General features: G+C 39.5%; 1 protein-coding gene across 2 annotated transcripts in view; it reads left to right on the top strand.

Moving 5' to 3' along the window:
* The window catches only part of zbtb7c (zinc finger and BTB domain containing 7C), a 75,187-nt gene that overhangs the window by 19,618 nt on the left and 30,113 nt on the right, over positions 1-25,456 (top strand). The window contains exon 1 of one of the 2 annotated variants that reach the window (XM_066712256.1): positions 22,864-23,033. The exons of the other annotated variant lie outside the window; for it this stretch is intronic. The gene's annotated coding sequence lies outside the window, so the exon portion shown is untranslated. Of the gene's footprint in view, positions 1-22,863; positions 23,034-25,456 lie in introns of those variants that run through there. 2 annotated transcript variants of the gene reach the window in all.

The following is a 25,456-nucleotide window of genomic DNA, read 5'->3' as shown; positions in this document are numbered from 1 at the left end:
CACCTACTTCTTGGGTGAAGATTATTCCCCTTACTTTCTGAGATTTAGAAAAAAAAGGGTGATGCAATTATTTTGTTGAGCACTGTGAGCATTGTTGAGTCGTCCAAAGAACACTGGGTCTGGGTGACAAACGGCTGTAGTGTTTGTTTTCATCTGCTTAGTGACAGGATTTCCTTTGTTTAATCAAATACTTTCCAGAATAAAGACTTGTAGTTGAGAGGAAAGCTGGTACCCATACAGAACGGATACATTAAAAACATAAACGTGGCAGAAATGTATGATCCTTTAATTTCTCAAAATTGGCACCTTCTTGTATATTTAAAATACATGGAATATACAGTGAGGGAAAAAAGTATTTGATCCCCTGCTGATTTTGTATGTTTGCCCACTGACAAAGAAATGATCAGTCTATAATTTTAATGGTAGGTGTATTTTAACAGTGAGAGACAGAATAACAACAACAAAATCCAGAAAAACGCATTTCAAAAAAGTTATAAATTGATTTGCATGTTAATGAGAGAAATAAGTATTTGATCCCCTATCAATCAGCAAGATTTCTGGCTCCCAGGTGTCTTTTATACAGGTAACGAGGTGAGATTAGGAGCACTCTCTTAAAGGCAGTGCTCCTAATCTCAGCTCATTACCTGTATAAAAGACACCTGTCCACAGAAGCAATCAATCAATCAGATTCCAAACTCTCCACCATGGCCAAGACCAAAGAGCTGTCCAAGGATGTCAGGGACAAGATTGTAGACCTACACAAGGCTGGAATGGGCTACAAGACCATCGCCAAGCAGCTTGGTGAGAAGGTGACAACAGCTGGTGTGATTATTCGCAAATGGAAGAAACACAAAATAACTGTCAGTCTCCCTCGGTCTGGGGCTCCATGCAAGATCTCACCTCGTGGAGTTTCAATGATCATGAGAACGGTGAGGAATCAGCCCAGAACTACACGGGAGGATCTTGTTAATGATCTCAAGGCAGCTGGGACCATAGTCACCAAGAAAACAATTGGTAACACACTACGCCGTGAAGGACTGAAATCCTGCAGCCCCCGCAAGGTCCCCCTGCTCAAGAAAGCACATGTACAGGCCCGTCTGAAGTTTGCCAATGAACATCTGAATGATTCAGAGGAGAACTGGGTGAAAGTGTTGTGGTCAGATGAGACCAAAATCGAGCTCTTTGGCATCAACTCAACTCGCCGTGTTTGGAGGAGGAGGAATGACCCCAAGAACACCATCCCCACCGTCAAACATGGAGGTGGAAACATTATGCTTTGGGGGTGTTTTTCTGCTAAGGGGACAGGACAACTGCACCGCATCAAAGGGACGATGGACGGGGCCATGTACCGTCAAATCTTGGGTGAGAACCTCCTTCCCTCATCCAGGGCATTGAAAATGGGTCGTGGATGGGTATTCCAGCATGACAATGACCCAAAACACACAGCCAAGGCAACAAAGGAGTGGCTCAAGAAGAAGCACATTAAGGTCCTGGAGTGGCCTAGCCAGTCTCCAGACCTTAATCCCATAGAAAATCTGTGGAGGGAGCTGAAGGTTCAAGTTGCCAAACGTCAGCCTTGAAACCTTAATGACTTGGAGAGGATCTGCAAAGAGGAGTGGGACAAAATGCCTCCTGAGATGTGTGCAAACCTGGTGGCCAACTACAAGAAACGTCTGACCTCTGTGATTGCCAACAAGGATTTTGCCACCAAGTACGAAGTCGAAGGGGTCAAATACTTATTTCCCTCATTAACATGCAAATCAATGTATAACTTTTTTGAAATGTGTTTTTCTGGATTTTTTTGTTGTTATTCTGTCTCTCACTGTTAAAATACACCTACCATTAAAATTATAGACTGATCATTTCTTTGTCAGTGGGCAAACATACAAAATCAGCAGGGGATCAAATACTTTTTTCCTTCACTGTATGTTAGTCTGTCATCCATATATTTATTTTATATGTTGGAAATACATTGTAGAAAGTAACCTCACCATATATTTTCTGTCTATATCTTGGCATTTGAAAAATTATAGCCATCACATATTACTACCTAATATGTTCTGTATGAATACTAGCTTATTCTATGCTACCTTAGTCGTTATTCTATTTAATTTATTTGTTTTTGTTTTTTATGTAGTTTATTCCATATTTGAATGTAAGAAGTAGTGTAAAGTAGTGAGTCAGAAGTGTTTTATCATTTTTGTTTTGTCTTATGGAGCTTACACATTTCCTTCCATTGTAGTGCACATAGGAGTGACAAAGGAAACTGGGTTGTGGGTATTCATAGAAATTTAATGATTTATGAAGCGAACCTGAACTATGAAGCGAAAAGTTCATGGAAAGAGTCACTTTTATGAAATGATTGCATGGGTAGGGTTGTGAAGCTGTGATTCTCAGTGTGTACAAGAGAGATGGTAAGGGGAAAACACATGTAGAAACTACACATCCAACCAACATTGGTGCCAATTATTTTGACCCCCATCACTCCAATAAGTTTGCTGCAACACGGTGAGTCCTCTTGAGTACTACTGACCAGGACTAACTCATGCAACCATGTGATAAGCTTGGCACACTTGGCAAGATACAGTGAGGGAAAAAAGTATTTGATCCCCAGCTGATTTTGTACATTTGCCCACTGACAAAGAAATGATCAGTCTATAATTTTAATGGTAGGTGTATTTTAACAGTGAGAGACAGAATAACAACAAAAAAATCCGGGAAAACGCATTTCTAAAAAGTTATACATTGATTTGCATGATAATGAGGGAAATAAGTATTCCCCTATCAATCAGCAAGATTTCTGGCTCCCAGGTGTCTTTTATACAGGTAACGAGCTGAGATTAGGAGCACTCTCTTAAAGGGAGTGCTCCTAATCTCAGCTCGTTACCTGTATAAAAGACACCTGTCCACAGAAGCAATCAATCAATCAGATTCCAAACTCTCCACCATGGCCAAGACCAAAGAGCTGTCCAAGGATGTCAGGGACAAGATTGTAGACCTACACAAGGCTGGAATGGGCTACAAGACCATCGCCAAGCAGCTTGGTGAGAAGGTGACAACAGTTGGTGCGATTATTCGCAAATGGAAGAAACACAAAATAACTGTCAGTCTCCCTCGGTCTGGGGCTCCATGCAAGATCTCACCTCGTGGAGTTTCAATGATCATGAGAATGGTGAGGAATCAGCCCAGAACTACACGGGAGGATCTTGTTAATGATGTCAAGGCAGCAGGGACCATAATCACCAAGAAAACAATTACGCCATAAAGTAACTGAGTAACACACTACGCCATAAAGGACTGAAATCCTGCAGCCCCCGCAAGGTCCCCCTGCTCAAGAAAGCACATGTACAGGCCCGTCTGAAGTTTGCCAATGAACATCTGAATGATTCAGAGGAGAACTGGGTGAAAGTGTTGTGGTCAGATGAGACCAAAATCGAGCTCTTTGGCATCAACTCAACTCACCGTGTTTGGAGGAGGAGGAATGACCCCAAGAACACCATCCCCACCGTCAAACATGGAGGTGGAAACATTATGCTTTGGGGGTGTTTTTCTGCTAAGGGGACAGGACAACTGCACCGCATCAAAGGGACGATGGACGGGGCCATGTATCATCAAATCTTGGGTGAGAAACCTCCTTCCCTCATTCAGGGCATTGAAAATGGGTCGTGGATGGGTATTCCAGCATGACAATGACCCAAAACACACAGCCAAGGCAACAAAGGAGTGGCTCAAGAAGAAGCACATTAAGGTCCTGGAGTGGCCTAGCCAGTCTCCAGACCTTAATCCCATAGAAAATCTGTGGAGGGAGCTGAAGGTTCGAGTAGCCTAACGTCAGCCTCGAAACCTTAATGACTTGGAGAGGATCTGCAAAGAGGAGTGGGACAAAATCCCTCCTGAGATGTGTGCAAACCTGGTGGCCAACTACAAGAAACGTCTGACCTCTGTGACTGCCAACAAGGGTTTTTCCACCAGGTACTAAGTCGAAGGGGTCAAATACTTATTTCCCTCATTAACATGCAAATCAATGTATAACTTTTTTGAAATGCGTTTTTCTGGATTTTTTTGTTGTTATTCTGTCTCTCACTGTTAAAATACACCTACCATTAAAATTATAGACTGATCATTTCTTTGTCAGTGGGCAAACGTACAAAATCAGCAGGGGATCAAATACTTTTTTCCCTCACTGTACTATTATCTTGTTTTGCAGAATCTTCAAAATTGAGTTCTACCCAAGGACGGCCCTAAATTTAGGATTTTTTAAATGTATTTTTTACTTCCTGAGTTGACTGCCAAATAGCACCAATAGCACTTTATTGTTTGACCTCACATTTTCTTGAGACCAGGGCCTGAATTTTGTACTTTGGTTCTCCAAAAGAGTGTTTGGTAGTACATTCAGTGTTATATAATTTAAGTCTGGGTTTGTAGAAAGACAGAAAGAAAGAAAAAAATATATAACAGAGAAGTTTTAGCTCAACTGATTTCAGAGATAGACACAAACATTGTGATGGAGATACACTCAGGCATCGAGGCCCAACTGAATTAAAAAACTAAAATTAAATACACACAAATATTTGAACACAGTTGGTTGCAGTTCTGAATGATCTCTTATGGAGTTTAGTAATAATCCTTATAGGTATATGGGTTTATGAAATCTTTTTTGGGAGTGGAAATGTAGTGTATTCACCAGGTGCAGGGCCATTCATGTAGAGGTCAACGGTTTGTATGGAGATGTGGTATAGAAAACGATACACACACATAGCCCTGACACTTGGTGTGGGCAGTGCCTTTAATGGGTGTTGGTTTGCAGACATGTGGTCTGAGCTGAAACCCACCACATTCATATCAAGCTTGAGCTGAGAAGAATCTGAATACAGGTCTTCAAAGAAGTTGCTTCAGACACAAAGGTTTTGCCTTGTTGCCCCTCAGATTGAATCTTCTAGGCTTTTGAGGTAAAGACCACGAACAACCAAGTAGAGATTACAATGTCAGGTGTCGGGCTTGACAATAAGTGGAGTGGCGTGCCCTAGTATGGGTAGACTAGCTTAGAGGACTTAAACAAAACACACAAACATTAAAATATCACTTCAGAGAAACATAGCTTTAAGGATTTAAAGCTTAGTAAATATAAAGCTTAAACTAGTTCTGCCATAGAGCTTTCTTAGAAGTAGATTCATAACTTAAACACCAAATAAGCATGTTTTGTGAGTGGCAGTGTTACCTGCACACTCTGTCATTTATCTACATGTCATTAGGTGCCTCGAGCACCGGCAGGACTAGAAGGTAGACGTTTTATCTCTGTTCTCAGGTTTTAGCTCTGTTTACAGCTGGGTTAACGTGGATTATATTTGTCACCAGCAAAGACAACTTTAGAGCGAAATACACGTGTTGTGCTGCTTGGTGACAAATACAGCAATCATAACACCTTCCTTCTTCCATTTCTCGGATTTAATGGTTAGTGTTTTTAATAACTGTTTGATGTAGATTATTATATTGATTTTCTTTTGGAAAGATATGACATTTTTAACGTACTTAAAAAAAAAAAAGTAATATTTGTGGTGTATTTTGGTACAAGGAACACAACAAGCAAGCTGGATGAGTGGGGCTTTAGAAACTACAAAATACATTAGACCATTGTAGCATCACACGTCAACTGCGTATTGAGTGACGGAAAATATACTGTTGCTGATCTTTTCACTAGTCGAGTGTGGAGTAAGTTACTCAGAGGACATGTAATAAAAAACAGAAAGCAAAAGGACATATGTTGAGCTGTATATTTGTTGAAGCAAAACTTAACTGAATTACACACTATTCATTATCATTATCTTTAGCTTGGTAAAGATATTGTCTGTTGTAGTGTTTGGTTCAAGCTCAATAATATTTGGCTATTCCAAATTGGTGGGTAAAACAAATGGAGGGGAAGAGGGAATAGGCTTTTTAAAACAGTAACTATGTTTTAATCAATGCAAGGGTAATTGCTTCTTAATTTCCTAATTAACTTAATTGATTAGTATTTTTTTTCTTTTCTCACACTATTTATTTGCAAAAGTCAGAAATGTGAGCAGGTCACCATGCATCAACAGATCATCTTTGATTAAAAGTGCAAAGTTTCCCCCTCATGGTTAGAGGTTTAATTCTGTTTTCAGACAAATATGCAATATCTGTGGACAGGAAACCCTGTACCTGCTGATTAATTCAGTGTGAAAGTTGTCGTCTGAAAGGAAAAAAAAAAAATTGTAATCACACTGCCTTCTCACAGATATTATCAAACCTTGTATGTTTTGTTGCTCATCAGTCCAAAGTTATATTGACCCACATGGAAAAATTCAGTGGTGTCTTTAAGGGGCACATTTGACACCGTATTCCCTTGTGATACAAAAGGATTGAAAAAAGCACGCTGGGCAAATAAGTTATATGCAAATGATTCTGAGAATTATGAGGTACACTTTTACACTTTATTTCAGAGGATTTTATCTCGTCTTAAGAGCTGTCCTTTTACCGGAAGTACAGTTTAAAGAGCTTTGAATGATATTATTTCAGATAATTAACAAGTCACAACACTGATCCCATTTTAAGGTGATGTTAGAACAAAACTAGCTAAATAGGAAATGGATACCTCCATGTTTACCAAATCTGCCATTGCTCGGCGTATAGACCTTGACATTTAGAGGTAGGTGGGCAGTTTCCTTTTCTATTAATTAAGGTTAAAAATGGAAAGGTTTGGTCACAAGCCCATATAAGAATGAAGGGAACATACATTGTTGTAAGATTTCCAGTTTGATTTAGGTCGGGCTTCTGTACAAGAGGCTCTTCAGCTAAAAATATTTTTCAGATGGAAAAGCTGAAGGAAATCCTAATACCTAGTCTACATTGTGAAATGCTAAACCTGAGATAGGCCATGTGTCTCAGAGTCTTGTAGTCACTGAAGAACATGCATGTAATAAATTTATAGATTCATTTTTTTGATACAGCCATCAATCCAAAATATATATAGATTAATGAAAGCTGCCCAGCACCAGAACAAATATTCAATTTTATTTTCTGGGTTGGAAGTAAGAATCTATTTCGAGCAGCAATCTTGAGTAGAAACAGGAAACTGTGAATTTCCCCATATTAAGTACATTGCAAACCGTCATCTTTTGCTTTTTATTTTTTAAATATATTTTCTCATATTTCTTACAGACAGAAATAGAGTTGAAAACACACACACACATTTTTCATATGTACCAAGAGATAATAAAACAAATAGATAATAGTGGCATGTTTGTGTGACCGTGTTGTTTGTGGCGGTGGGCGGGGGGTGGGCTTGGAGTTGTTTGTTCCACAGCAGTATTTTATATGATCCGGCAAGCAGGCAGTTAGCCTGACTTTTCACAGTTACAGTACCTGAGGTTGTGCTCCAAAAACACCTTTTTTGCTTTTTTTATTTAAACAAACGTTTCACTTTTGTGTGGCTGTCTGTGATCTTTGGTGCGCCCAAGGTGAGAACAGCCTTTGGAGCCTTTGAGCGAAAGAGAGAAGAGAAGAAAAAGTGTGAAGCACTAGGAGCTGCGAGGTTGCCTCAGTGAGAGCAGCTGTGAGGAGGACAGAGTGGGTGGAAGTGGTGCAGCTCGTGGGTTGGCTTCAAGTGATAGGAGGCAGAATCCTGCAGCAGATTCCTCTCTCTCTCTCTCCCTCTCACTCTTCTCTCCTTGAACGGCAAGTTTAATAGCTTTGTTGTTAACCCCTCCATGCCATTGCCTTCCCTTACTGATAATACAGAGATGAAGTTCAACTATTTGTTTGTTTCTTTCTAATAATTAATTACTGAAAGAACATAACTTGCCTGTGCAACTAATAACCAATTAAGAGTGTGGAGTGAGAACCAAAGGAAGAGTAGAAAAGGAGTCGATTTATCGGTCTCAGAAGTAAGGAATGGGGAAAATGTTAAAGGAGTCTTAAGACTGGAACAAATGTTTTTAAAAAAGAGATAGAGGTATAAAAAGAAGGGACACAGTGATTTTCTGCAGAGACCTGTGTATCACCATGGGGCTACAGCTGCATAGATGCATGAACACAGGTATCTGACCATGTAAGACATTCAATCTGAGCAAAGCTAGTTTCCTGGGCTACAAGTACGTGGGCAGTAAAACGCTGGTCAAAATTAGATTAATGTCAAGTCAAGGTTTTGTGTGGGTGAAAATCTAACCTACAGGATTTGACATACTGTATTACTACCCCACTCCCCCAAAAAACGATTCCTTAAATCTCAGTTTCCATGCTTGTTTTGTAACCTTGTGAGGATTTTGCAAATCATTGTGTTCTGGAGTTTGGTTGGGGATGATATATACAAAGGGAAACATGTCAGTCTCAGAAACTACATATAAAGTGTAGAAACCAGGGGCCGTATTAAATCAAAACTTTGACCCACCCGCTAATAGCAAACTACAAACCTGTACATCATAGTGGTTACATTTATTATTAGAAGAAAGTGGCATCTAACTGAAAATGAAGCTGCAACTGAGTACAGTTCTATAGTTTTCTATTAGCGGGTGGGTCAAAGTTTTGATTTAATACGGCCCCAGGTCTGTATGTTTTCGGGTACATTTTTCACATTTCAGAAAGAAACCACACTGAGCCACAGTTCTGTTGTTCATTTCTGCGAATAAGAGGCCTAATAGTTACCAGAGCAACACTTACACACTTCTGCTCTAATAACCCACTCCATTTTAAACTCACCCGACTCATCCCCGTGGTTGTGTAGTTTAGCCCTTCTGTGTCCTCTCCCAGCTGCTGATAAGACACTCCTTGCCGGCCTGTTCATGAGTTACACACACAGCTGTGTGTTGGCTCTAACAGGCCATTGAGCCACAGCCTGTATAACTGTAAAATGTAGTTTTAAATCAAATTTGGGAACTTACCATCGTCTGTACGCCCACATCGGTAAATATCATAATCTACAAAAATTAGGAACGCCCCTTCCCATCACATGACCCCATTCAGCAGCCTATTACATTATTTGTCATTTAGCAGACACTCTTATCCAGGGCGACTTACATTTGTACCCATTTATACAGCTGGGCATTTTACTGGAGCAATCTAAGTGAAGTACCTTGCTCAAGGGTACAACAGCACTGCCCCACCTGGTATTTGAATCCACAACCTTCCAGTTATGAGTCCAGAGCCCTAACCACTAGTCCACAGTGCTGCCTGTTGGCTCATTGCATCTAGTGGGAGGGGCCAGCTTCTGATTAAGGCCAAAATATTTTCAATTACCAGTCCATTCAGATCTTACATCTATAAGTTTATCTCTTGGTCCTGAAATGAACATAGTCCACATATGTTTAGTGTTGCTTCTTTTCACAGGCCTCCTTGCCCACAGTATCTTGCCATACAAAAGCAAGTCAGTCCTGTACTAAATATGTCAAGCCCTGTGTTATTCATGTTGCAGAGACATTTCATGCCCCAAGTCAGAGCGCTGGAAAGTATGTGGTTCTTGTTCTTATAGCACTGTTTACTGAGCATATCAAAGAGCCACCAGGTGTGTGAAGTCAGCATGTACTTTTCCTTTAATGCACCCTCCTGCTTGTGGTTCTCACTTTAAAACCACACATTTGATCTCTTTGTGCTTCGCTGTGTTGGTCCCTTGAAAAGACACCACGCTGAGCAGCCTGCGTCAGTTCTGGGCGCAGGAGGTCCTGAGTGCTATCTTACCAGTGGGTATAGGAGCAAGACTTCGCAGGTGTGTGTTGGCCACAAAGTCAAACACCTACTTTCAGAGAAAAGTTTGATGCCCTACATAGTTAAGCATTTGTTGTGTTGTGTATTTTATTACTGTCCATCCCTTATGCATTTACTCTGCTCATTATACTAGGGTTTTTGCACTTTTAACATGATTTTACTGTGGTTTTGTTTTTTCCATAGAAACCTTCTCTGATTTTTAGCCTAGCCAAACTGTGCACTTTACTAAGCATAGCACATGCCCGTTTTAATCGTTCAAAATCTGACCTTTCATTTTTCTGCTGGGTTTTGATTTGAATGTACATTTTCAATCTGAGAAATGAAAGTTGCCAATTCGATTTCCTTTCCAAGTTCCTCAGTGAACCTCATGTATAGCGTCTTGCAATCACACAATTCTAATGCTTATTGAGATTAAACAAAGACAGGGTAAGAGCAACTGCCTGCGGACAGGAAATGTCAGGGAGAGAAAGAGACAGCAGAGCACTGATAAAGATCAAAGGATAGACAGCGATAAGAACTGCTATACAGTGTAAAAGCATGACAAACATCACCCAGGGATGGAAACTTACAACCCTTTATAATCAAGATCTACGGAAGTCCTGAATATTATTCCATTCTTATCCAACGCAAAAAGAACGTCCAATGTGTAATTTCATCTGTGAAATCTGTCCTGTGTGAAAGGTGAATTTGTATGTGTTTATGATACCTTCATTTAAGTGTAATATATTAATTTAACTTAATATATACTATGTTCTAGGTATATATCCCTAATTATTGAAAATATATATATACAGTGAGGGAAAAAAGTATTTGATCCCCTGCTGATTTTGTACGTTTGCCCACTGACAAAGAAATGATCAGTCTATAATTTTAATGGTAGGTGTATTTTAACAGTGCGACACAGAATAACAACAAAAAAATCCAGAAAAACGCATTTCAAAAAAGTTATAAATTGATTTGCATGTTAATGAGGGAAATAAGTATTTGATCCCCTATCAATCAGCAAGATTTCTGGCTCCCAGGTGTCTTTTATACAGGTAACGAGCTGAGATTAGGAGCACTCTCTTAAAGGGAGTGCTCCTAATCTCAGCTCGTTACCTGTATAAAAGACACCTGTCCACAGAAGCAATCAATCAATCAGATTCCAAACTCTCCACCATGGCCAAGACCAAAGAGCTGTCCAAGGATGTCAGGGACAAGATTGTAGACCTACACAAGGCTGGAATGGGCTACAAGACCATCGCCAAGCAGCTTGGTGAGAAGGTGACAACAGTTGGTGCGATTATTCGCAAATGGAAGAAACACAAAATAACTGTCGGTCTCCCTCGGTCTGGGTTTCCATGCAAGATCTCACCTCGTGGAGTTTCAATGATCATGAGAACGGTGAGGAATCAGCCCAGAACTACACGGGAGGATCTTGTTAATGATCTCAAGGCAGCTGGGACAATAGTCACCAAGAAAACAATTGGTAACACACTATGCCGTGAAGGACTGAAATCCTGCAGCGCCCGCAAGGTCCCCCTGCTCAAGAAAGCACATGTACAGGCCCGTCTGAAGTTTGCCAATGAACATCTGAATGATTCAGAGGAGAACTGGGTGAAAGTGTTGTGGTCAGATGAGACCAAAATCGAGCTCTTTGGCATCAACTCAACTTGCCGTGTTTGGAGGAGGAGGAATGACCCCAAGAACACCATCCCCACCGTCAAACATGGAGGTGGAAACATTATGCTTTGGGGGTGTTTTTCTGCTAAGGGGACAGGACAACTGCACCACATCAAAGGGACGATGGACGGGGCCATGTACCGTCAAATCTTGGGTGAGAACCTCCTTCCCTCAGCCAGGGCATTGAAAATCGGTCGTGGATGGGTATTCCAGCATGACAATGACCCAAAACACACAGCCAAGGCAACAAAGGAGTGGCTCAAGAAGAAGCACATTAAGGTCCTGGAGTGGCCTAGCCAGTCTCCAGACCTTAATCCCATAGAAAATCTGTGGAGGGAGCTGAAGGTTCGAGTTGCCAAACGTCAGCCTCGAAACCTTAATGACTTGGAGAGGATCTGCAAAGAGGAGTGGGACAAAATCCCTCCTGAGATGTGTGCAAACCTGGTGGCCAACTACAAGAAATGTCTGACCTCTGTGATTGCCAACAAGGGTTTTGCCACCAAGTACTAAGTCAAAGGGGTCAAATACTTATTTCCCTCATTAACATGCATATCAATTTATAACTTTTTTGAAATGCGTTTTTCTGGATTTTTTTGTTGTTATTCTGTCTCTCTCTGTTAAAATACACCTACCATTAAAATTATAGACCGATCATTTCTTTGTCAGTGGGCAAACGTACAAAATCAGCAGGGGATCAAATACTTTTTTCCCCCACTGTATATATATAATATATAAACAAAATAACAAACATACAACAGATTCTGGGAGTTCAGCATTTGCTTAAAATAAGGGCTGGAGCATACCTGAAAATAAATATATGTGTATGTCATTATGCATTCTGTTCATCCCAATTTGCAATTATGTTGGATTGTACTTTATTGAACCCTGCCTCGATAGTCTTGTTTCTTATTGGAGTCATCGTTAGTCAAATGGCACTGTTTACGGCAAGATTATACAGATCACAATAGAAGAAGGCTTTAGAAGAATGACTGACCTTTTTGCTTTGTTTTTGTTTTTTGTTTTACCTCACGTGAACGGTTGATTGTCTTGGCATATGCTGTGACAGAAGCGATTTTGTAAAATTAAATCTTAATTAATGATGACACAACAGCTGCCTATTGAATCAGAGAAAACATGAAAATTCCAAAATCCAGAGAAGAATTTAGTTTTTCTCCCTCAAAGGCTTGCTGAACTGCACTAACCTATTAATGATGGTTGTGTAAGTCATAGCCACATGGTGCTGGATTGGGTCCTGTGCCCACTAGTTTATTTTTGGTGTGCCCAACGTACAAACTATAGCACAAAGATAGACCTTTCCAGTCACTTGGAAAGCACTTGATTCTTAATATGTGTACATGCGCAACCAAGGGGAAGTCTCAGTCTAAAGACACTATAAAAGTGGAGAATTACACAAAACTGATTTAGCTAATGGAAACAGCAGTGTTATTTTTAAGGTAAACGTCCATTATGGCATTCATTATCTTACGTATAGACATAGAGACATAGAAATCTCTGCAGATGATCTGTGGTCCACTAGTGCATTCAGATGTATTGTCTACAGCATTGGCTACAATGCAAGAGCAGTGAGATGCAGACAAATATGCAATGTTGGTTGTCGACTGCCTTGGGTGACATCAGTGCCACCCCTCCAGTCTGCCTCTTGGGGCTCTGTCACTTGTTTCCCCAGCAAGTCAAGGTTTTCCCTGCTCAGACAGTGGTTCATTCTGGGTGTCAAGTTTCTCCAGGAGAGGTGACACCTCTACATGCCAATGGTTATATGTCCAAAGAGGGCAGTGTTTCTGTGGGAATATCACAGCATCTGTCATGCAAAGTGGGAAAGAGAGTCGGTACATCAAAAGTCACAAAGGCATTGAGCATTATTGGGCTTTAATGATCCCTTGGCAAGCATCCCAGCCACCCCGTGCCAGAAAGGAGCTGCAATAGCACACACTATGATTGCAGATCTTGTCCACACTATGTGTAAGTGTGTTGTGGCAAAGTGTTAAAGGCACATATTTTGCTAGTGCTATATATGGTTGTAGAATAAACAGCTATTCCTGCCAAATCAGGTTTATTTAGTTATGTCAAAGTGTGTGTGTGTATGCACTGCATCTTTATTTTATTTTTTGGTCAAGACAAAATATATATATATATATATATATATATATATATATATATATATATATATATATATATATATATATATATTAATAGTTTTGATAAAAGACAATAATCTCTAAGAAACTGATATGCAGGAAAGCTCTGAATACAGATTTATATTCCAGCTGGCCTGAAATCGCATCTTGGACAGAATTTAGTAACAGACTGTGTTTCTAATTAGTCTGAAACTTAAAACCCTATCATTATGTTGGATTTGGGTGACAATGACAGAGAAGTGCGAGAGCATTGAGGTACTAACACAGGGTAACATGATTAGGATTATAATTATTACTTTGGCTTTTAATGTTGTTTTTTCGTTCAGTCTGCACTGCTTATGAAATAATCAGTTAAAATGAATATTAAAAGTGTAACTGAATTAAATATCTCAGCTTCCAGGGATGCTGTATAGAATATTCTGTAGTTTACTTGTGCGAGAACATATGTAAAGATTTACAGCTCATATTTTAAGAAAGTATTTTTTTAGCACTTCAGGCAATACATTGAATAACAATGTCACGAGAAATATTATCAACATTATTCTTTACAATTAAAAGTAGAGTTATTCGATTTAAAATATTTTAATTAATATCAGTGCAATTTTCAAAATTAAATTATTATTTTCCTTTCTGGGGTATTGCCTAAACAGAATTGTATGATTTATGGATCTGGGAACACCCTGATTGCCATCTTACAGTGCTGTACAGTTAATAAATGTCCTGGGTATGGCATGATGACAATCTAGTGTTACATTCCACTGTGGGGCGATTGAAAATGGTTGACACAATAAAGACATAATGAACATTGAAGGCATAAAAGGCAATTGCTTTTCAAGTTGAATAGAGCTACCCTAACATACAATCGGTAATTTTCTATGGGTGATGTTCTGCATAGATTTGAAGAGGGTGTAGGTCACATATATGCAGGCTGTTCAGTTTGTAGCATCAACGAAAAGACATCACACAGGTGTGTCTCAGGTGTGTCTCAGACAATTGTTGTCCTAAATGACAAAATGGCTATATAATTATAACATTATAACAATTAAAAAATGTGTAGTCAAATTCCCACCCTTAGCCAATGATATTAGTTTTTCGATTTGTAAACATTTTGCATCTCCATTTCGTTTTTTGTCTGCTGAAGACTGGAAGGAAAGATTGCAAATCAACAACATCTCAAACAAAATACTATTTTAATTCCCTAAAGTTATCTATTGGGTGTGCTCTTCATTTAATTACATGTATTATTTGTTGGGGGGTGTTTTCTTTGAGAGAGAGAGGTAGATATATGAAATACACAGTAGTTCTTCACGACTGCAAACACCAATACTGTAGAAGCTGTGTGGGTGATAAAACATGCAGTACAATAGAGAACATGAAGCCACATATAGTAGATTGTATCATAATGTCTTTGCTTTTTGTGGGTAGCAATTCATTCAATTTTCTCACCTGGGTCTCTACAATCTATCTACAGTTGATTTAGCCACTGTGGTTGCTCCTTGAGTGTCAGAGAGGCCTGCGTTGTGCTAACAAAGCCTGTAGATACACATCCTGTGAAATCAACCAGGTCCATCCCAGTTGGACGGTTTTTTGGTGCTGGCGGTGGGTATATATGGTTGTGGAAAACAAGGGAGAGCTCGAGAGACCGGCCAGCTGCAGCAAGAGAATTGTAGGTTACTGTGCAGTGTGGAGACTGAAACTATGATAAATAATGAGCAAGGCAGCTCCAAAAATAGCTTCGCCCTTGCGCTTCTGTGGTCCGTTTCTGAAGACCCAGTCCAGTCGTGACTTTCCAAGTGATCCCTCCCTTCTGCCTCCTCCGTTTTGGTTAACATCTCTTCTAAATTTGTTTGCCCAGCTCCTGTAATTAAGCCACGGTGAGAGTTTTTGGATACATGCTACTGGATTTAGATGTCATGGCTTTTGCCGTGTGTTGAGAACCCGTTTCATAATTATTTATGAGTCAGACATCTGGCCCCAGTTGAAAGTTTCATTTTATTATTATTATTTTATTATATAGATACACACACATATATTTTTGTAAAAGGGATTTCTTTTTAAATGTGCTCTGCCCTCAAGTGCCTAGTAGGCACAGTGAAAGATGTTCCAGCTTGTATGGGGTGATCTATACACTGCAGAGTTGTTGCGGTGCAGTGTGATTGTGCGGCTGTGACTCTGTTCTCCTCCACCCCATGCGAAGGGTCATCTGCACTGAACAGGAGCCCTCTGCTGCTCTCCACGCTGCCATGAGTCACAAATTACATAAGAGACCACATGCCTCGCCAGACCTGCTTGTGAATGATTTGAAGATATCCAATACATATTTAATCGTTTTATAATATAGTTCCAGAGTTGTTTTTTAATTAATTTACTCCATTTAAAGGTTATGCTTCTAGGCCAAAATAGAAGGCAGGACATTTCTAAGGTTGGGTTTTGGAAGCATCTCTAGGTCTTTTCTCCATTAAAAACTAAACAAACAAAAAAGCTGACTGTTTCCTGTATCCTCAAGGCTTGTACCATCACTTCTTGAGCCCTGTACATCAATAGTGCCATAATGCACCCAATCTATTAGTGTGAAAATGTAATGAAAACAGAGACAGATGATGAACTAAGACATGCATGATGACTAAAATATTCTCAAACTCTTTATTGATTTATTTATTTTATTAAATGTGATTGTAATTTCTCTAAAAACTAACAACTAACATCTAACAATCAGTCAAGCACATCCCTGGATCCAAGCCAGAAATGGAAGATCTCTCCATCATACTGCATGGTCATCAATACACTAAATCTGTTTATGAAGGACAAGGCAGATGAACAGAGTAATGTGAACAAATTTATAGATCCTGCCTGGAGAAGTACAAAGATCATCCTTTGATGCTGTGAGCGATAAATTATAAATGTAATGAAATGAAAACATTAATCTATGACCAATAAAGTTTTTCCTCTTCCATAAGACATTACGAAAACATATAATCTGAGGTAGCAAATGTACTGCACCACTATACTCTTGTCAATACTCAAAGTAAGGAGACAACTGATGCTGAAATGTCCTTTTTGGTGTTGCAGATCAGAAGATTCTCTAGGAAGCCCAATGTGGCAATGATTTTAGGTTTTCATCTTTGCCTTGATTTTGCCATGAGACAAATAGCACAGAAACAATCATTTGTGTGTCAACATGTGGTCAAGTGTAACTCACAAGCTATGGTATTAGTTTTCAAATCCTTCTGTTAAAAAAAAAGAGAAAAATAGTTTTTATTTTCCAATTGAATCCCACTAAATCCCACTCTGATTCACTGACCCACCTCTTGCAGAGTTTTGCTTTCCGGTGACTCATAAATATTAATTTTGACATTTACTGTAAAGTGTATGTGTTTTTCAACCCCCCACCCCTCCCGCTTCATGTGTTCAATTAAAGTTTCCACATATTTCTCTCTCGCCTCAAAACATCAAAATTACAGATGTCATTTTCTTTGTGAGCAGACTAAGCTTCTCTCAATACTATATAGGATTTCGTATTAAGTGCACGAAGGCATGCAAATAACTAAAGACTACAGGCTTTCACTACTTTGAGAAGTACTAGTGAATCTAGAATAAGCAGGATATTGAAATCTGTGTCATGTGCTATTGAACTATAATGCAAAAAGTTTACCACATTGTTTGACTTTGTCCTACATGCAAATGCCACCTCACTTGCTCGGAAGGTATGGCAGCTGTGTCATCTTTCTTTCGCACTGCTTCGTCTGTCGATAATTCCCAATGTGAACTAAATGGCATTTCTCATCAGTCACGTATTTACAATGTATATTAATTTGCCTTTTAAAAAAAAAAAAATCAGTTTACAGCAAAAGTTATCACCCGTTTAATAAGAGGGTTCTGGTTGGATAATCCTTTTTTCTGGTGAATAGCACTCTTTCATTAGTCTGTCAGCGTTTGCCGTTGTGCGATACTGCTGAGACCAGTAAGAGGAGTCATCTGAAGATACTTATTAAAATGCCACTGGAAACCTCTATTGTCATTGCCAGATGAAAAGTAACCCAATATCAATGAATTGAAACCTGAATAGATAACTCCCCTCAATTACAGGAACATGATTTTACTGAAATGTTCTCTTGAAGGTGTCAGGAATGCACTAGCTTGGTTATATGATGAGAAGCTTTTGTTGTGCCTTTCACAAGCACTTTACCAACATACAGATGTCCCTCCGTTCACTTGTTTGTTTCCATTGATAAACAGGCCGTTGTGAAGTTGATTTCATCAGCTTGTTACCATCTTGAATCACAGCCCTGAAGAATTGTCTGTTTAGAGATAATTGAAAACACAATGCTTTCAATTTGGACCCACACAAAATATCACAGAAGAAGTATCGCATGAAAGAAAAGTCAATGAAAAGAAATTGCTGTAACAGTATTTCCTTACTCAATGCATTTTTTTTCTTGATAACTGTAAATGTGGTTTTGTTTGGTACTTTGCAATGGGTCATATTTTGGATAGGGACACATGTCTCTATATCTACTGACATATGTGGGACAGACTCTGAGACAGAGAAAAAAAAATACCCTTTTTTAACTGCTACTCTTTAACGAAACCACAGTCAGGATTTTATGTCACGAAAAAGCAGATAACGGCTACTGCAACCTTTAAAGCTGTTTTAATGTCAAAGAAAAACTTTGCCCAACTTCCTGTGTCTTAGAAAGTCCCCACAGTTCACCTTCCTTTTAAAGCAAAGCAAAACAAAAGAACGTTTGTGAAAAAAAAAATTGTATGTGCCAAACACTTATATCACAAGTTACTTTACCTATATACCCCTTTTTTCTGTATAAATCAAACAAACCTACAGAAAAAAACTTTTATACATACATGAAACCAAAATCTGTTTTATACTTCACATACTGCTTCTTTTCATTACAAAATCAAAGGCATTATTTCAGAAAACAATGTCTCTATCATTCAGCAGTTTTGGGAATGTACAACAGTGTTGCGATGTTACAAAAGCAGCTGCTTAGGAGCCACCAAAATCCTCCCATTAATTCCTATCATTTCCCACCCAGAGCCATTGTATAATGTTCATCTGAATACATCTCTTAAGAATCCCCCTTCAGATTGTCAGTAAAATATTCCTACTCCCCCTTGCTCTAAGCAAACAGAAATGTATTTTGCCTCCTACTTATTGTGTGGAATAATTCCTGAGGCCAATGTGTGCACACCTCGTTTCAATTGATCTAGGAGGACGACTGCTTTCTTTTTGTGTCAATATCACCGATGTAATGTAATGAAAAGAGAATAATCTGTATTCATATGAATGAGCATCAGGATTCCATTGAATGACAGTGCTAGTTAATGTGTTACAAACCCTGGTACTCACTCGCATAATATAGTGAATGTACTTCAATTTGACAAACTGAGGTGTTCATTCCAAATGCCGGGGTGATATATTTGAAGGAAAACTGATAGGTAAGCATTTGCCCACATGGATTCTGTATTCTTCTACTCTGTGCCATGCCGTACCACCAATTTTATGAGCACAAATTGTCCCGGACGCACTGCTCAGCTGTAGACTGCATGCGCCGAAAGGGTTAACTTCATAACAGTAATAAAGAAGCTACCCACCCCCCCACACACACACACACACACCACCACCACCCTCCCCTCCTGTAACCTGGGTGGGTAGGATGTTGAGCGAGCGCTGTGTGAAACTGTGTAGGAGAGGCTAAGAAAAACATTCCGGCCCCGGCACCGAGATTGTTCGGGGGGAGGAGGGGGCAGGGAGGGAGAGAGGTGAGGTAATATCTCTCGGAGAGTGCGGTTAGATCACATTCTTTATTCTGTCTTCTCATGCAATGGGCCATAGGGGCTGGCAGGGACACGGGAGGTGGGGAGAGCTAGTGTGAACCGGCCCAGCAACTCAGGGGAGGGTGGGGGGGGGGGGCGTTTCTCTGGCACTGACTCAGTGTGAACCGCTGGCACCCCAGTCCCCCCTCCCACCCTCCATACACACACACAAAACACACACACAGGCAAAACCGATAATAACGCTCCCAGACACCGCTTTAACCCTCTCCTGGGCTGGCCTCTCCCTCCAGAAATGATTATGCATCACAGTTCTTTGGTTTGTGCTGGAAATCTGACATACTAAGAATAGATTTCATAAAACAATTAGTGCAAAATTGAAATGCAACTGTTTTGTACGTCCCCCACAATAAGTCCATGAAATTGTGTATGTTTTGGGCATCCCTTTGAATAGTTACAAAAGGAATACTGCTTTATGAAAGATGTGTTCAGATCCGAAGAAAATAAGGAACATCATAATTGAAATACTGTTATTTATTTATGCAAGCTTTATTTTTTAACACAATGTAATATATTGCAAATGTGTGGGGACTCAAGCTGAACTATTTTACTTTTCAGACCCTGGTTATATGATGGTCAAGTGATACTAAAATGGGTCTCATAGGATCTTGAAACAAACCCATTGGGAACATGCTCTACCCTTAATTATGGCATGAAGATGTATTCTCAGTTTTTCACTTCACTTCTCAGGGTTGTTTAGTTACTTTTATGAAAACATTGCTTTATCCCAACAGCATTCTTTTTAATTCGTGACTTAGTGTTGCCCTCAGCAACGCCAGAAACCCATGACCTGGCTTACTCCAAACTGGAAAAGGTTTGTGTTTGAGGCTCTATCATGAGCAAGAGACAAGAGGCTACTGAGCTCTCGAGTCTGATAACAGCTCTACTCACGGTAAAGGCCTAGCCTAACTTTGGTTTGATGTGCCTGCAGCTCTTCAGTCAGAACCAGGGAGTTCACTGTGGCTTTGGAACCGTCTGAGAGGCAGTTGGGATTTTGTCCTAAAATCTCTGCCTGTGTTTCTAATATTAGTCACTTTCATTCCGTGGGTGTGGCACGCCAGGGTCAGACCCAGAAAATTCGGTTTTCTATGGCTTTTGCGAGCCATGTTGAGCTTGAGACATATAGAGATCAAGGGACAAGTCAATGTGTGGGACGTGTGGGTGTGAACCCTAGGATATGTCAACTCAGCCTTAAGAAGACGAGAGCTGAACCTATCTTGTTTTTCATTCCTGGCCTTAACTCAGCTCATCTCCATCAAGCAATCTTGTACGTAGGTCATAGTCTGAATACAGTAGCTCCATAAAAGATGTGTATACCAGGTATACACATTATTCTAAGGACCATTGTATAAAATGGTACAACAGGAGAACATAGAACTATAAATATTTTATTTAAAAAAAACAATATCCATCATTTGTGGACTTCTTGATTGTGTAGATAGTGAAACTAGCAGTCTTTTTTAAAAATAATGAACATACATCTGTGATAACTAAGCAGATCACTTTTTAAAGCCATTACGGTCGATTGTGATAATGTGTTCATGTTAAATATTAATTTACATGAAACCATCACACTGCACCATTGTTTTTGTTGACCCTGTTGAACCCTCTCAAAGGCATGGAGATCAATCTGAACTTTAAAGTTAGCTTTGCCTGCAGAAACAGGGACAAAAGAGCAGCTCGTATCTTTGTAATGAGATTATTAAGGTTGTCCCATATTGAATCCTAAAGGACACACACCTGGAAACTCTAGATTGCACTAAGGGACTTGGTAATTGATTCAATTTTGTGGTGCCTCTGTTTAGATGGGAAATACATCTCAGGACTCTGATTTGCAGGAAAGAAACATATTTGAATATAATACAAAATATACATAATGATATAATTCTCATTCAATACTGCGGATGAGTCACACTGAGTAATTTGGTGTGGAGTAGGGGATGAGGGGAGTACAAGAGGGCTTGAGGGAGAACACAGGAGTAGAGAAGAGAGTGGGCTAGGGATGAGTAATACTAGGTCATTGTGAGGCCTGGGGGAGGGAAACCAATAGTCTCAGGTCATCACAGTCTGAATTCCCAGGTATGAGAAGTATCAGAAGTGTCAACCACAGACCAATCTGCCGTTCAAAGTGTGGCATTTATTCGTCTGGTGTCTGTAGAGTGACCATATGACTACAGGGTCACCAAGACACTTTGAAACAGGATTGAAACAAGATTTTAACGTTGCCCTGAAACTGAAAGCAACAGTTATACCTTAGCTGTTGTTTTTAGTTTTTTTGGACATTGAGTTATTCTGAAATAAGCCTTTCAAGAACGATCTGATGAATGTGCCCGAAGCCAATACTCAAAGGCTCTTGCTTGTGAACTCATTTTAAAATGCAATGGGTTCTCCCAGGTGGGGTATAGTCAGCAGTCAAAGAATATAAATTCCAGAAAGCAGAACATGCTCTGATGTGCAGGAAGAGGCATTTAACACATATGTTTCCTAGGAACCCAAGCTATTCAAGTTCAACATCTATTTTATGTTAATTTGTTTTAAAAACATTTGTATTATGAACTTGAGGGTTGATATTAAGTTAATTCCAGGTGGAAGGTTAAAACAATTCAGAATTAAAAAATAAGTATAAAAACAGTTTATATACAGTACTGAACAGATTGTACATAATTCCCACCATAATTTCGATACCTATGTTTCCTGTCATGTTTGCATACACAACCACAAGTGGACCACACCCTTCTTCAGTCAAATTTAATGGAAGTATTTTGAGTCCTAAACCCCATCCCAACATTTCTGATGATGTCTGATGAAACAGAATACACCAGCAGCACAGTTATACCAAGACAACCACAAGCACACACCCACACACAAACAGACATAACACGAAATATATAGGAAAAAAAAAACAGAATGCCCTGAGACTTCCAAATATTAAAAAAAAAACTTCCTGTCATTTTAAATGTCACTATAGAGCACTATAAAAAAGACAGTGTGTGTGTGAGAGAGAGAGGGAGAGAGAGCTTGCTTTAACACTGCACAACTACTTTGCAAAAAAATGAAGAAAAAGCAGCCTAGGAGAGGAAGTCCAGATACAAATTAATCATATTTACCACTTCCTTCAGCTTGCACATGAACATGATTAAAGCTGTCTTCTGATAACCAACAGGGGCTTCTGTGTTTGTACCTGGTTTCAGGTAGAGCCCAGCAGGCCTGTGCACACACCCACTCGCCCACACATCACAAACAAATATCCTGTTAAGGTTTTTTTGTTTTTTTTTTAATCTTTACTCCCGCTCTGAAGTCTTGGCCTGAGCCCCCACACTCTTCCCACATTTCAGTACCGCCTAGCCAGCCTGGGAGCTAGTTTAAAACCTCACTGCTCACTGAGTGTTATTATCTTCTCAGCAGCACAGGTGGACGTGTGGGGATCAGTGCCAAATACTTTTGGTTTCGAGGGAGGGGTGGGTGGGTGTGCATTTTTATAACCGTCTTGAGGAAGGGTTCATTTTCCTCTCATGAATCAGTGACAGTGCAGCAGCACCTCAAGCACAAAGTTGAACGCTTCTCTCTCATGCCTCAAAGGATACGGCACGCTTTCCTGGCAGAAACGGGGGGAGAGAGGAACTGAAACTGAGCAACCTGTGACAGAAGGTTAGCACTGTGTTTTTTTCCCCCATTCTTTTTACTGATAGTTTTGTAAATGGCTTTGCAATTTGTAAGATGACTGTAGGGTGTTTTGATATAAAAATATAAATTTACAGCATAGTGCCTTAACAGCGACTGCTCTATTTCTGTAGCAAATGAGTGCCTGTGTCCAGATCTACTTTTACATTTAGTCTGCTTGTTTATAATGTGATGCTTTTGCAGCTTGCAATCTGGAAGATTTTGTTGATGCTGATCCAGTAGAAAAGGTACACTAATGTGGCCGTGCTCAACCTGTTGATTCTGGGCTGGGAATGTTTTCTGTGCAGTTTTGATTTTGAGGGGTTTGACTTCGTTACGCAATGTTCATGCAAATGCTGTATAAGAAACATATAATTTGCAAGAGTGATGGATCTGTAGGGAAATCTACAAGGTCTGCCCTTTATACAAATAAAAAATAAAATGCGTTTCGAAAGGCAAAGGGTTAAATCATTCTATGTAAGTTATGAGTTATTTTAAAAATGCATACAGTGATATTTAAGGAACTCCAGCTAGATTCCTTTGAACAATGCTTGTCATACAAAATTATTATTTTTCCCAGATGCGCTCAAGCTTAGAGCAGTGACAGGGTGCGGGGTTGTTTAGGGGGAAGACTCAATATGAACAGGTCCCGTTTCCCTGCCTGTTAAAACGCAATGGGAATGGATGGAAAAATTTGAACTCAATTGAAAAACGCAGGATTCAAAATACTATACAGGGTATTATGTTTATCACTGCAAAATGTTTATAGAATCTAGAGAGACTTTTTTTCTCCCCACCAGCTGTGATAACGAGATTGCCTTTTCCATAATCGTATATCTGCATTACTACATGGATGCATGATAAATTAGCTTTTATGTATGTATGTATGTATGTATGTATGTATGTATGTATGTATGTATGTATGTATGTGTGTATGCATGTATAGATGTACTTATTTAGATGATAGTTTAATTTAAGTCAACTGTAAAATTGCATTTTAAGCTTACGGGGAAACTCTCAAAAGCCACGTAGCACAGAAGTTGAATATAATATAATGCAACAAGGTACACTGTGAAGTAAAAAGATACAGCAAGTAGAGTAAGGGAGGTAAATGAATAGAGTACAATATGCTGGAACAGCAGGCATCAAGAGACAGTAGATGCTTCGCTGTATGTTGCGTATTCAGCATTGATGTCGCTGCCAGCCTGAGTAAAGATAGACTTCTGTGCTTGCACTTGCATAATCAATACAGTGGATTAAACCAACTGAGAATAGCTCTGGTGCTGTAAGAGTTTGAATAGATGAAAGCGGTGGTGTGTTGTGATAAGCGAGGTCATTCTGAGGTACCTTGTATTATTGAAGTAGAAAGGGTGAACAGAAAAGTGAAAGCTACCTTTTCTGATCAATCAAGGTCTTAAAATGTATTCTGAATACTTCAGTTCTAACTTAATCATTTTCTTTTTTTCTTTTCTCCTGGCACAAATCTAGAGTTTATAGAAAGCATGTTCCATTATTAAGTGACTTATTTTTCAAATTCATATTCATTCATATTCATATTTTTTCTACAGTAGATCCTCCCTGAATCCAAAGGGTTATGTGAGGATACGAAACACACCTTTCTCTCTGTGTCTCTAAAAACACTTCACAAGTTTTCAGTCAATCAGGCATTGGACTTAAACACTAGGTTAAACCTGTTTGTGGGAGTTCCTTAGTTACCACAGGGTACATTTGTATTTGTGAGTCTGACGTGGTTAATTTTGTTATGTACAGTAGTCGATGTACAAATGGCACCATCTGCAATTTATTTCCTTGTGTATTCATTACAATAAATAAGTCATTTGTTTAGTTTGGATTTACTGTAGTGTACATACTGGAATTCTCAACTGACATTTCTCCGCACTGTGCAAATCCACACGTGACAATGAAAGATTCGAGATGTGTTTACAAGCCCAGTTCCCAACAGCTCCACCTGTCTTCCACAAATTTTAATGATTAGTTCAGGAGAGTTTAGTTGGGGGGGATCACCACATACCATTTCCAAACATCGGCGTCATTATGATAGAAAAAAGGGTGCTAACTGTCCTTCCTCCCAGCCTTAAGACTTAGAAAGTGGGGCACAAATTACTATGTGGTTCAAAATCAACATCCCGGGCCAAGAAATGTTCTTCATTATTATATTCAGATCTTCCTTTTAATGTGACATTCTAGAAAAGGTCTTGGTTAACCTAATTATAATAAAAAGTAACATAATGAATGAGTCTTCAGTGGAGATGGAAATTAAGACGATGTGTTTTTAGGACTGAAAACAGCAGGCACTTCTTGTGGGAATCTGAGACCGGTTACCCAGCCAGATTCTTGAAGCAGAATTCCCTGGGATCCTCAGACAAATGCTTCGATGAGATCCAAATGTG

The sequence above is a fragment of the Amia ocellicauda genome, chromosome 8, assembly GCF_036373705.1.
Source record: "Amia ocellicauda isolate fAmiCal2 chromosome 8, fAmiCal2.hap1, whole genome shotgun sequence".
NCBI classification, from domain to species: Eukaryota; Metazoa; Chordata; class Actinopteri; order Amiiformes; family Amiidae; genus Amia; species Amia ocellicauda.
The sequence above is the reverse complement of the archived record's forward strand: the minus strand, read 5'-3'. Positions and strand labels throughout refer to the sequence as shown.